The following is an 11,827-nucleotide window of genomic DNA, read 5'->3' on the forward strand; positions in this document are numbered from 1 at the left end:
AGAAATAAAAGAAATATAAACTTCGGAAACATTTTCAGGTAACCACTATATATTCGCCAGTAAATGCATAATATCAACATAAAAGCAAGGATTTAATCTTTAATTCTTAATATGTTTTTTTATGAGCAAAATAAAAACAAATAATTAAAGCTCTTCTGCAAAAAAACAAATAAGATAGGGTGAGCCGAAGAAAAATGTAAACCACACGGCGTCAGTTTTTCCTAGTGCGTAAATACAGAATAAATCTTTTATTGAAAGCAATAAGAATATGCAAATAAAAATATTATAGACATAACCTTGCGTACGAAATGGCCTTACACCGTTTTCAAGGCCGGACTGAGATTTTCTTTTGTTTCTTTTCCTTTTTATCTGCATGAGTAAATTTGTTCGTTTATTTGTTCAATTTACAATTTTATTTTGAGCACATACTATTTATGTGGAGCACAGACATTTTCAGAGAATTTATTAAGGTATTTTCAAGGTTTTATTCATTTATTTTATTTTTAAATGTTCGTTGTTCTCTTTTTTTTATCTGGTAAAACTGGGAAAAAGTATTTAAATTAATTCGTTATATAATACGTAAAAAGTGGAATTATTAGTTAATCAATATTTGATATAAATAAGCATAAAATGATTTCTCTGTAGATTTCTATGCTTTTTGTTACTGTTTTTATTATTTAATATCATTTTTATTCAGCTCATTTTCTCACTTTATTCAGTTTTTTAAAACAATCAGTACATTTTTTTCTCTGATACTCTGTTGATTGCTGGAGAAAAAAAAACTTGCATGAAAATATGCCTCAAAGTTTAAAGTAACTACTACCAAACGCGGAATTTTTTTTCTTAAAAAATTAGTAAATAAATAAAAATAATAAATAAATAAAAATAGATATTCAATTTTTACCGCTTCTAAATTTCATCTCCATTTTTATTTCTTTACTAGCTGAATACCCGTTGTTCGCGCACGTGAATAAAAAATAAGCAAAGAATCAATAAATCATTATTGAGAAACACAACGAAATCATACTCAAAACTAAAAACGGACTCAATTATAAAGAGCTTTATAAAAGAACCAAAGTAAGTGAAATTTTTAGGAGACTTAATGAACCAGAAAAAATAACAAAAAGTAGTTGCATCAATATGGGTATGTTTAATGTTAATAGAAGTGTTTTCGCCTTCACTTTTAATCTCAATATAACTAATCCACATCAGTTTTTAGTAAGTTTGCATTTTTTTTTTTAAAATTATAAACTAGGTAGTGCTAAATAAAAGAAAGCAAAGAATTGTGAGTGCTGCCTAATAAATGGGTAATAAAATAGTTCGGACACAACTTTTTTTTTGTTCTAAAAATGCCACTTACCTGGTTCTTCACTAGATTTTTCAACTAATTTCATTTAATTTTTCGCTCATCCATCTCGAACGGTTCGTGGTAGAATATTCCCTTAAGTCATGCATAAACTGAAAGACATTCCAACACAATTAAGCTTACATAATTTTTTATTTGTTGCCTTTTTTGTGGCTTTAAGCTATTAGATTGAGCAAAACACTTTTTTTTGTAGTTCACTCGATCAAAATAAAAATTAACCGTATTTAGCAGCGTTTGGCATGATACTGTTGCTCGAGGCCAACTGTTGGCATTCAAAATTTACCACAATCAAGTAATTTTTACCAGCATTTATCACTTTCGAGTTGTCTTGAATCTCTTTCCACAGTATCCATTTTAAAACTGCACAGTATTGATGCAGGTATCATATATACCAAAATAATACGATGTACCAATCCTAGTATATTTGCTACCTCTTGAAACTGCACCTATTACCATTACCAAGTGTGCAAAACTGCACCAAAAACTTAAACTGCACCCATTACAGCTACCATTATGATGTAGTGGCTATTACCAAATTTAATTAGGCATTAATAGTGTCTATAGTATGACGATATTTATTAATAGCATCAATAGTACCATTTCTCCATTCATTTTGCTTTTCAGTACATAAATTTTTTTTAAATTTTATTTCAATCACTACTGATTTTAAATTATTTATTTTTATAGAAAACCGTTTTAAAAGCATAACTATAAGCAAAATAAACACGTGGTATCAGATAACTTTAGAAGTACCCATCTGCTGACTCAGTCACCAAAGTTCCGTCAGAATTATAATCATTTAGGGTTCAACGGTGGGAAAAAAATTGAGAACCTTAATTATAGAAAATGAATCTAAATTAGAGGTAAAGATCAGTTAGTGAAAAAACAAAAAGACTATGGAGAAGAGGAAATTATTAAAAGAGCGTTATGAAAAATAAACGATACACTGTAAACAAGCATTTTCACCCATAAAAAAACGTTTACTTTTCTCCCAGTGATTATTTAAGGAAATTACAAAAATTTTCATTTCTCTGTGCCATCATGTATACATAAATAGAAAATGCATCAGAGATTTCCAATACATATAAGCACCGAGAAACAGGTTAAGATTAGAAATAATGTTATTTACTTCACGAAAACGAATTACAAAGAGGAGCTTGCATACGGAAATTAAAATCGAGACCCAGAGCTTCAGTTATTGATTTTGACATGAAGGTGTGTTTGTCTCTAAAACCACGAAGGCTGTCTCTTTTGATCGTTACCCCATAAAAGGGCAAGTCACATAGGCAAGGTCGTTACTTCGAGATCTGGAGAGTCGTTTGGCTAAGGTCACGTTCGATTCACGAGGATGTCGAAGAATGTCAATTAGGCAGGAGGACTGATCGATTTAAGGATTATTGACACTTTTTTTTCCTTAGCTCTCTCTCTTAGCATCCGTTTTTGCTCAATAATGCAAGCACTGCTTTTTCGGGAGATAAAAAGGATCTTTGGAGATGGCTTAATTATACACACTGCTCGTCAGCAGTATTTCTTAATTACTGCATCGTGCACTATTTCATGCGATTACTTTCAATTTGTGTAAACTCGAAGAAAAAATTCTGGGAAAATTATCATACTGTATGGTAATGACTTTCCTTATAAAAAGATACCATAATTCCGGTTAATAAAACCAAAAATAATTCATTTGGTAATTTTCCCCATCAAATTCCTCACCGAAAATTCTGGTTTTCAAAACTATAGTTCTTATTACCACACATTCAGTAAAAAAATACAAAACTGAAAAGTAAATTTAGGCGAATAAATGTTTTTAATGCCTTGCTCTAAGGTATCGTGATAAAATTACCAAGTTTTACATGATTTATCAAATTTTATCACACATTATAAAACCATATTGTGATAATTTTATTAAAACTTTACCAAAGTAGATCGGTAAAAATTACTGAGTTCTATGGTGTTACCATTGAGCTAGAAACACGGTAAATTTTTCCATATTCTGGTACTTTTGACCATATTTTTTTATCAATAGCTTGTAAAAATTATTTTCTATACAGAACATTTTACTGATAATATTACAATAAAATTCTTAACAGGTTACAAACATTAACGGGTAAAGTAACTTTAGATTTAAATGGCATTAAAAAATATCAATGTTTATCAATAGAAGTTTGCAATAAACAGAGGTACCTGACGAGTATATGAAGTATTATTATTTAAGAATTAGGATTAAAAGCTTTTATTGCTGAGAGAACAACACTGTTTTGAAATCAAAGGATTTGAAAATAGCGTTTTAAGATTCAAATAACATTTTAATCAAAGGTAATTTGTGTTGAGAAATAAGCATCAAGAGGCATTGTTATATTAAGGAATGAAGATGGATTACTTTTTTTAAATATAAGGGTTACCCATGCGTTATTATCGATATTACGATAATACTAACACTAACGATAGCAACGATACCATTCATGGTTATAAATGAAGGAAAGAGAAGTGCATCAAAGAATGCCTGTAACTTATTAACTAGTTCTCATGAGAGCATTTAAAGTGAAGGCAAAGCTTTGTTAGGGTGAGTTTAGAAAAATTAAACAGGAAGTAATATTGGTCAGAAATTGATTGCACCATTCATTTGCTTATACAAAGTTGTTGCACGGAGGTGTCACGAATCGTAAACACTTTAATAATCCTTAAACATCAACGGGAGATTTTATTTTAATTTTATGACCGCCGTTGAACAGCCGACCCAATTTTTGGGTTTACGACTACTAATGCTCAACGCCGTAGCCTTGTAATTTTGAACCAATCCAGAAGACAAGGAAACTCCTGGATCGGTACCCCCAGAGGTATTGATATCAACGGAAGATTATGATGCTTGCTTGCCCTGGGTTTTAGCAGATTTGATGTTGATGTACGCCTTTCTTGAAACTTTTTACAGCCTAGTTACGTCATAGCCGTTTGTCGTAGACCAGGGAAGGCGAACTAATGGCACGCGTGCCATTTATGGCACGCTACACAATATTTTGGGCCCGCCACCGATCACAATTGTTATTGCACTATGAATTGTTATTACACAAATGTCACACACTATGAAACTTTGTAACAATTAAATTAAAATTCACAAAAAAACAAAATAATAAGCAATTATTAATAAAAAAATTAACAATTAATGCTAAAAAACAATTAATAACCATAAAAAACAAGCTAACAATTAATAACTAGCAAAAAAATCATCAGTCCTGCTTAAACTAATATCTTACAACCTATAAGTCATTTGTCATTTAATCTGCAATAACAGAAGTCCCACTGATGCTACTTTAAGTTGAATTACGCGTATAACTGAGACATTGCAAAATGTATTTTCTTTTCAATGTAAATAAAGAGTTTTAAGTTGATATTATTTAGTATTATTATTTTCCCAATAATCATGAAGTCAAAATTATTTGACGGCACGTCTGTGGTTTCATTAAACAATTTTTTAGAAAAAATGGCACGTTGGTGTATAAAGGTTCGCCACCCCTGTCCTGGACAGTGTTTGCCACGAATCAATGCCCAAGAATAAATGCTTGCACCGTGCGCAAAATATGCCACAAAAATCTTACTTCAGCGTATTGTTCTGTTTTAAACGCATAAATCTTATTTCGACTTTACATTCACTTTAAATACTCTACTGCGAGCTGATCAATAAAATGCTGCCATCGCTGCTGTATTTTTGATGCTATCACGACTGTCCACTTTCCATAAACCCAAATTTTATACAGGCACACTTAAGTCTTTTAGAGTTGTTCAAAGTATAAAAATTCGACAATAACATTTCGAAATATACACAAAAAAATTATTTTTTTCATTCTCGAATGGGTATGTAGAAGTCTAGCAATGAAGGGCTCTTGACAAAAATTAAAATCAAATGGTATGAGAAAAAAAATTCTTTATCTAGTGAGAAACAAAAATAAATAAATAAAATAATAAGATGAACTATCGAAATATGTAACCCTAAAAATAATAAATAAATAATTAAAACTCTCTGGATTTTCATTGAAAGAGTCATAGATGAAAAAAATAATTTTGGGTGATAACAGGCATTTCGGTAGAATAATAAACAGATTTTTAAGCAATATAAATGCACGTGACATTTAAAACATCATGCGACATTATTATTTTTCATTCAAGTTACACTATCATCAGGTTTGAACGACAGAGATTCGAGAAAAATGCGCCTTATGTTTGAGTAATTCGTTCAATGGTTTTAGTAAGGTTCCGCTGCATTCGCTTCTTTCTCTAGTACGAGAAGAAATTAAAAAATATTGTTTGTTTAATTTTTTTATCAAATATTTGGAGTGGCATTATTCTTTAAAGTAAAAAGATACAAAAATTATTTTGAAGTACGCATTCCAATAAAAAGAGTGCCATAAAAATCACCATTTGCTATGTCAATGCAAACTGCGGTCAAATGAACGAGACGCAATAAAATCATAGACGGATTTAAACATTTTAAAACTTAGTAGAAATTATCCTCCTAAATAATATTTAAGTTGATTGCCGGGTCAAACGAACTAATTTTATGCATTAAAAAAAAGATTAAGAAGTGATGATTTTCATAATCTTTCCTTAATTTTTTACCATTTACTTTAATTTCTTTTAATTTAATTTCGTTTTTTTTTAATTCTTGAATTTTGATGCACTATAATTATTCTAATACTATAATTGACTATAAGGCAATATAACGCACTATAATTATTTTTCTTTTCTCAGCTTATTTACGTGCCATAAACGATGCTTGAAATGATATCTAATCTTCCCTTTTTTGATCGGAAAATAAACAACTTGTGATAAGCGATTGCTAAAATAAATGACTACTTAAATTGCATGCAAAAATTGAAATATGCATAATTATTTCAACGAGGACAATTTATTTGACTAAGTCGACGAAAGTCATTGTTCTTTTGGCTATACTTAAGATTTGATTTACATTTTAACTTGTGTAATTATTTCAAAATGACCTGACTTTACTTTCCTTAGTTGACGGACTGCAACTTTCTTTCGTTTTAAATATTCTTTAAATGACAAGCAAAAATTATTACTTATTATTACAACAATGAAAATTTATTTCATTTCAGAATTTGCTTGTTTACTTGTCTTACTTGTTTTCTGAATTGAAAAAGGCAATACTTTTTTTTTGTTTCAAATTCTCACATGTGTTTACGCTGCTCTAAAAAGTTACAAGGCACTCAGTTTTACACTTTTCAAACTTTTTATTTGCACTTTAAAAATGATACTTTAGAAATAAACAATAATTTAAAAAATTTAATCTTTTTTTTTATCAGAATACAAATTAGTAGTGTAGAGCAATCAAATTAAATCATTATAGTTAAATTTCATATAAAAAATGAAAATTTTATATTTATTCCAACACTTATAATTTCTTAATTTTTTGCTGATGAAAAAAACCGTTAAAATTTTTTCTAACCAACTCGTTCATGCAATCTTTAAAAAATACATGTTTTCCAAACAAGGAGCTGCATTTTAAACTTTTTATTCACACTTAATAAATGGTAATTTAAAAAAATATCTAATCTGTTCTTTTCTTATTACTTGTGATAAGCGATAGTTAAATAAATAATTTTGAAATTTATTTCAACAATATCAATTCATTTGGCTTACTTTCCTAAGTCAATTAAGGTAATATTTTCTTTTGTTTTTTTAAAAACTTTTACTAGTCTAATTATTTCAACAATGACAATTGATATAACTCACTTTCCTAAGATAAAGAATTTATTTGTTTTAAATATCATTTAAAAATTGTAAAGTTTTATAATTATTTCAGCAATGAAGACTCATTTGACTTACATTCCTAAGTTGATGAAGGAAATCTATATATATTTTTTGTTTTTAGATACTATTTAAATTACATTTAAGATTTCCAACTTTTATAATTATTTCAACAATGATAATTTATGTGACTTACTTTCCTAAGTTACTGAAGGAGCTACTTTTCTTTGTTTTAAATATGAATCAAATTAAAAATTGTAACTTTTATAATTATTTCAACAATGATAATTTACTTGACTTACTCTAAGTTGACGAAAGAAATACTTTTTTTTGTTTTGTTTTAAATTCCTCTCCTACTCGTTTATGCAGCAGCCTTCAAAAATAAAGTTACCTCTGTCTTCCAGACAAGGCGCTCTGTCATCCAGCAGCTGTTGTGCATTAGCATATAAGAAAAGATATCTCGAAAGCTATCTCTGCTTCTATTTTGCGTAAGGTGTTTGCTTTCAATGCCAACTTCCTTCTAATTTCGTAAAAAGATAGTTGAGAGGAAATTATTCCGAATTCTAGATGTGTAAGATATGTATGCATATATGAGTCATATTGATAAGACTTCCGAATTACTCCGGCTTCCATGATATATTCAAAGCTATTTCAAGTACCTGTGTTTTCTAGCTATAATAAAATCCTTCTTAGGGCCTCTCTTTATGCACTTTGACTTAGAGATGTCTTTCGGAAGAAAATAAACAAAACTTTGTTTACAAGTGTTATGCGTAGACTGAGGTACTGATCCGTTTCGACATTTTGATATAGGTGCGGTTAACGATTTTCAACTTTACACTCGTTTCTATTAGAGAAAAGGAATTATAAATTATTAATTTGTATGAGTTAATTTTAGTTTGTCAAACGAATTAGGGAATTCTAGACCATTGATTCGAAACAGTCAATTATAATCCGCTGATTCGAATCAGTAGATTGATTCTAATTCGTCCACTGATTCATTTTGCCACTTATTCAAATCAGTGAAATGACTCTAATCAACAATAAAGATTACATTATGAAAAATTCAGAATCAAATTACTGTACCGGCACTTAGGGTGCAACAGCCATAAAATCCATTTGTACTGTAAAATATTATGCCATACTTTTTACAGTAACAGTTATTTAATTAGAGTAATTCAGTGATTTTAATTTAATTATAACAGTATATCAGTTTTTTTTATTCCGAAACAAGTTCTGGTAAAAAAGGATTTTACAGTTTTACTGCAAAATCCTTTTTTACCAGAACTTGTAAAAGTACTGGCATTCAGAAGTATCAACGTTCTGAATGCCGGTACTTTTTACCGTAATTTGATCTGAAATTTTTTATGGTGTAGTTAAGAACAAAAAATCTGACTCATTGATTCAAATTTGTATAAACTAGTTGATTCGAAGTAGTGATGCAAATCAGCTTACCAATCGATTGACCTCTTGAATTTAGTTATTTTGTATAATTGTTTCAATAAAATAATATTTTGACTTACACGGTACTATTTCAGCCAGAAAAAAATGGACTGATTCTAAACCAAAGTAAAACAGAATCTAACGATTTATGTAGATAGATATGAGAGGAATAATATTAAAGACCATTTAAAAAAGCTATAAATTATTTGTTTGTGGAATTTTTTTAAGGCTTTTATCACTTGAAATTAAAGCACACTGCTTATAAAACAATTCTGCATTCACATTTTCCATAACAACTGTAATAAAAGTAGATTTTAGTTAATGTCTAAATAACTACAAAGCAGGGAAAATATTAGTAACTGGTAGCAGGCTTTAAAAGATTTTAGAATCATGCTTCGAACTTGCTTGACATAAATTATTTTAATCAATGATTGTTTATTTTATAGGTCTAGACTCCCTGCTCCGTCCTCTACAAAGAAAGATGTCAATCTTTTCAGTATTCTCAAAAATAGCATCGGAAAAGTAAGTAATTTCAATATATATATATATATATANTTCTCAAAAGGTTTATTTAAAGGTAGGTTGGTGGTTATAACAGTTCACATCCACACTCCACAAGGGAGGGAGTGTGGACAAAACTCCTGATGGTTTCGGCAGATCTTTTATGGAACACGTTAATCAGCAAGAGACAAGCAAAAACAATCTCTCCCGCATTAAATACAAACAGAGAATGATGTAAACCGGTTCCAGTCGTACATACATGGTAACTCTACGCATTATGGAAAATCATTTAATGCTTCTTTATATGTAAGAGAAAAAGGGACAAGATTCTAAAAATAACTCCTCCTTTGAAATATAAATCTAATTATAATTCAATGGTATGTTTTCAGCCTTGAAATCCCAAAATAGAATTTCTACACCTATTCTTTACCAAAGACATTTTATGAAAACGGAAGAGTTTTAATGGTTTTATTAATACAAAAGTATTTATAATTTTTGTATTACATATATATATATATACATGTTATTCAGCAAGAGACATGNTAATTTATGATAACCAGTGTATATATATGTGTGTGTGTGTGTGTGTGTGTGTGCAAAGAAAATATAAAACAAAATAAATTATCACCTGCCGTGAAACTGAAAATAATACTACCACAGCAAGAAAAATCCTAAAAGCAGAAACAGGAAGTAGCATCCAAAACTTCACAAAAGAAAACACTCATAAAAGAATTAGCACTATAAAAGAAACTGAAGCGGATTAACTGACAAAAAACGCAGCGTCAAGGGGGGGGGGCATAGCCACGTTGTTAGCACAGGAGCAGTTTCTGCATTTGGTGGTAAAATACTATAAAAAATAATAAATAAATAAAATTAAACATAAACTCAATCTCGGAAGAAGGATAAGAAAAAACTGACGGCAAGTTAGATGATGAAGATCAGATACTGAGATCCCGAAAATCGAAGTATAAGTACATAAATTTAACAGAGGGGAAATAAGATTTTTCGAATGTGAGTCAAGGGTCAGAGGCCACAGATACAGTTTTCACAGAGAAGTTAGGGAGAACAAGAAAACTCCAAGTCTTCTTCAGGAACAACAGGAGCAAATCATTTTTTTATTACTCATCTTACTCCTTTTTTTATTTCGATAAAAGAGATTTGTTTTATTATTATGTAAATCATAGGTTCACAAACTTTTTTCGCCCCCCCCACTTTTCAAAAAAAACAAAAACAATTTTCAATAATTCTCCCCTAAAAAAACTTTTTTAATATTTTCGATCTAATACATTTAATTATACAGCTAATTTATTAAAAATTTCTACTGACCTACTAATTTTTTTTCTTTTACATTTGATTTTTTTAGCAAAATTTCTTTCATGAAATGAATTTACTGTATCTAATTTCGGTTTAAGTGAAGTAATCAATTAAATATTAAAAATTTGAATGATAAATTTTTGCATTAACATAACATAACGTAACATAACATAACATAGCATTACACAACATAACATAACATAACATAACATAACATAACATAACATAATATAACATAACATAACATAACATAACATAGCATAACATAACACAACGTAACATAACATAGCATAACAAACAGCGTTAACCTCCAAAACATAAATGAACAACATATTTCATATAGGTTTGGGAAAAATAATTGTGTTAAACTACTATCTTTTTTCTGGTACATACGGTTCTTGGTGAAACATATTTGAAAATGTATTCAGTCATTTATAAGCTGTAACTATTAAAAATGGTAAGCTTATAGAGATAAAGAATGCGGAAAAAGTTAAAATACCTCAAATCTCTAGTGAAACAAAATTTGATTCATTGTTTAAGATGTTAAATTAAATCTAAGTCAAATGGAAATATTCATGTGAACTCATTTTTAAAGATTACTGAGAAGTTGATATAACATTTGTAAGGATAGCGATATCATCCTGTATATTTATTTGGAAACTACTAAAGTACCCTCGTAATGGAGATAATTTTGAGATAGGTTTTCATTGTAATGCTTAAATTCAAAATTAAACATTTCTTTAATACTCACAATTGCATTTTTTTAGAACAACAAAGTAAATTTAAATTTCTTTAATCCCTTCACCGACCGGTGGAAAGAGAAAGAAGAGCTTCTTCAGGCCCGTACACTGCTAGTTAGTAAGCACTAAAGAATACGTATACGTACTAAAACGAGTTGCAATACGAGATCATCCATGTGATCTTGGATCGTTTGAATCAGAAACACTCGTTTCATATGTGATACAACTTGTGCCTTGAAGGGAGAATCGCGCGATCACGTATCCTAAAGGGATCAAACGTATGAAGATTAGTGATAAATCGGAATTTAAAAAGTATTGGAAGGATCTCTCAGAATTCAAATTTCCCACCAAATTAATTAGCTCTTTATTTCCTGAAAAAATAAGAGACTTACTCTAAATCACAAAAATATCGACAAAGATAAAGCACCATTTATTGTATAAAATCAAGAAAAAAATGTTTAAAAAAAATAAGGGTCCAAGAATAATCATATGGAAAATCATATTTTTCCAGACACTCACGAAAAATGATTAAAGTTAAATGATACCATCGGGATATTGAACCAGAATACGGTTCAACTTTTGTAACCTTAATAACCTTAATTAAAGCAAGTTTTCGTCAAAGGCAAACCACAGTACAGGTAAATAAAGTTTAAGAAGTACCATGATATGTTTTAACTTTCAAATAATTTCAAATAAATACTCAAAT

General features: G+C 29.4%; 1 protein-coding gene across 5 annotated transcripts in view; it reads right to left on the minus strand.

Moving 5' to 3' along the window:
• LOC107454875 (oxidative stress responsive kinase frayed) overlaps positions 1-11,827 on the minus strand; it is a 150,832-nt gene that overhangs the window by 94,147 nt on the left and 44,858 nt on the right. Inside the window, exon 1 of one of the 5 annotated variants that reach the window (XM_071184595.1) lies at positions 7,518-7,648. The exons of 2 other annotated variants lie outside the window; for them this stretch is intronic. The gene's annotated coding sequence lies outside the window, so the exon portion shown is untranslated. Of the gene's footprint in view, positions 1-7,322; positions 7,649-11,827 lie in introns of those variants that run through there. 2 more of the 5 variants (XM_071184593.1, XM_071184600.1) reach the window with 2 other exon arrangements.

This window comes from Parasteatoda tepidariorum, chromosome 1 (assembly GCF_043381705.1).
Source record: "Parasteatoda tepidariorum isolate YZ-2023 chromosome 1, CAS_Ptep_4.0, whole genome shotgun sequence".
NCBI lineage: Eukaryota > Metazoa > Arthropoda > Arachnida > Araneae > Theridiidae > Parasteatoda > Parasteatoda tepidariorum.